The sequence below is a fragment of the Felis catus genome, chromosome B1 (genome assembly GCF_018350175.1).
Source record: "Felis catus isolate Fca126 chromosome B1, F.catus_Fca126_mat1.0, whole genome shotgun sequence".
Classification (NCBI taxonomy): domain Eukaryota; kingdom Metazoa; phylum Chordata; class Mammalia; order Carnivora; family Felidae; genus Felis; species Felis catus.
In genome coordinates this window covers 98196601-98199197 of record NC_058371.1, presented here as the reverse complement: position 1 = coordinate 98199197, position 2597 = coordinate 98196601, and the positions used below count along the sequence as shown (strand labels likewise).

The window sequence follows — 2597 nt, the reverse complement described above, 5'->3', positions numbered from 1 at the left end:
AAAATATGAAATTTATTGTCAAATTGGTTTCCATACAACACCCAGTGCTCATCCCAACAGGTGCCCTCCTCAATACCCAGCACCCACCCTCCCCTCCCTCCCAGCCCCCATCAACCCTCAGTTTGTTCTCAGTTTTTAAGAGTCTCTTATGTTTTTGCTCCCTCCCTCTCTAACCATTTTTTTCCTTCCCCTCCCCCATGGTCTTCTGTTAAGTTTCTCAGGATATGGAACTCTTAAGTATGTGTGTTGGAGCATGAAGGTGCAGGGCAGGGGAGAGGAAGGCTGGCTGGCCTTTTGGGCTTCCCAAACTGGGAAGGCTGATGGAAGTCAGCTGTCAACTTGGGTATCCCAGATATGAGAAAAAGAATAACTTTACATCAGAGAACACAGAAAACAAGTATGAACTGGGACTATTCTGAGCAAAGCAGGCTGTGTTCACCCTCTTTGTGGAGAACAGATGCTACACAAAAGCTACAATGATCCAGTGACTACCTTTGTGACTTTTCAATGTAAATATAAAAGACTTGATTAGTTCAAATCCTTAAAATACAGTCACTGAAGACACAGATTCATTCTGTATTTTTACTCAAGTATCCCAATATGAGATTCCATTCTCAAGACCAACTCCTGGTCAAAGATGGCTACTGGAGCTCCAACTATGACAACTGTATGGTAAGCTAACAGATAGAAGGGGCAAAAATAAGGACTCCTTTCTCATTCTATCTCTCCCTACACATAAACACACACATAAATGATGTATCATATGTGTGGGTATGTGTTTTATTTTTATATTTTTGTTTTTCTCAAAATATTCCTTACCACATACATACACCTATCCATGTGCATGTGAGCAAAATTTTCTGTAAGAAACCTATGGAAAACAGATTCGGTGGGATTATATATACACTTTGCTTCCCCTCAAAGTATACCATTTCATACCTCTGGCAAGAATATATGATTATTATCAAATTCTTTAATGTTTACCAATAGGATCAGTAAAAAAAAACAGTATTCCAATTTTATTTAAATTTGAATTTTGCCAATTACTAATGAAACTGAGCTTCCTTTCATGTGTTATTTGCCCATTTGCATTATTTCCTGTGCCATTTAGACTTTTTGCACATCTTCCCATTAAATTGGTTGTCTTTTTCTGAATGATTTCTATGAGCTCATATTATATAGGTACAAATCTTTTTTTTTTAATTTTTTAATGTTTATTTATTTTTGAGACAGAGAGAGACAGAGCATGAACGGGGGAGGGTCAGAGAGAGAGAAGGAGACACAGAATCTGAAACAGGCTCCAGGCTCCGAGCTGTCAGCACAGAGCCCGACGCGGGGCTCGAACTCACAGACTGAGAGATCATGACCTGAGCCGAAGTCGGACGCTTAACCGACTGATTTTCTAAAACAGGAAGAAAACTATGACCTACATTAAATAAAATTGAGATTCCAAAGTTTTCTTGGTAGAACATAGAGAAAACAATTAAAATATTTAGTGATGTTGTAGTTCTTTTTTTTTTTTTTTTTAAATATGGAACGCTTCACGAATTTGCGTGTCATCCTTGCGCAGGGGCCATGCTAATCTTCTCTGTATCGTTCCAATTTTTTAGTATATGTGCTGCCGAAGCGAGCACTGGAGTTCTTATATCAAGTCAAATATCTTATTTGAAATACATTTTGAAATGATATTTTATGTAGCTTATATACCTCAGATATATACTTTCATTTTAATATCTATAAATAAAGACAATGAGTTATTTAAATTTTCTATCTCTTAGACCTCAGTACTTATCACCAATAAAATATATGGCTGCTCATGTGATTAAAATGGCATCTATATGAAATCTACCAAAAATAGATTACATATTGAAATGATTCCTAAGTAAGGCAAGTAAGAGTCGTAAGACTCACTGTGGGCACTGTTATAATGCAGAGTAGGTTGACTATTTCTCTATTGCATCTCCTCTTCCAGCAGCAGCATCCATGTATGAATCCAGGTAATTGTTCTGTACTCCATCTATTTAAAAATTATGGACTGCTTGTACCAAAACAGATCAAGATAATAGCACTCTAACTTCTATGCCACTAAATCTAAACATAGTTTAGTTTAGATTCTTCCATCCTTACTTTACTTCACTTAGTAATCTTTTCAAAATGTAAATCTGATCATGTTACCTCCCTTTTAAGACACCTTGGAGGTATCTCATTGTCCTAGAGATAAATACCCTTTTTAACATAACCACCAAGCCTTATATGGACTCCTCTTTGCATAACTTTGAAGAATGTCTTGCTACATTTCCCTCCTTGTTCTCTGTCATTCAGAGAACTGGCTTCCCTTCCCTTTGTGGAAATGCCACATACTCTTTCACACCACAGAGCATTGATACCATGTTATTCTGTCTGAAACTCTCTTTTACTCACCTCCTTTGCCTGTTACTTCCTAATTTATCATCACATATCTCATGTATTATTTGTATTTATCAACACAGAAGCCTCCTTTATAGGATTTAGGCATCTTACAGTTATGTATTTATTATCATAATTATTTAGGTTATTTATAATTACATTTCATATTAGGGTTCTCCAGAGAAATAGAA

The 2597-nt window shown here is 36.3% G+C and overlaps 1 non-coding gene across 1 annotated transcript; it reads right to left on the bottom strand.

Moving 5' to 3' along the window:
- Positions 1 to 1525: 1525 nt before the first annotated feature.
- LOC111560254 lies at positions 1526 to 1634 on the bottom strand. Its single transcript, XR_002742012.2, has one exon. It is a non-coding gene; the product is annotated as a U6 spliceosomal RNA (small nuclear RNA).
- Between the last annotated feature and the right edge of the window lie 963 nt (positions 1635 to 2597).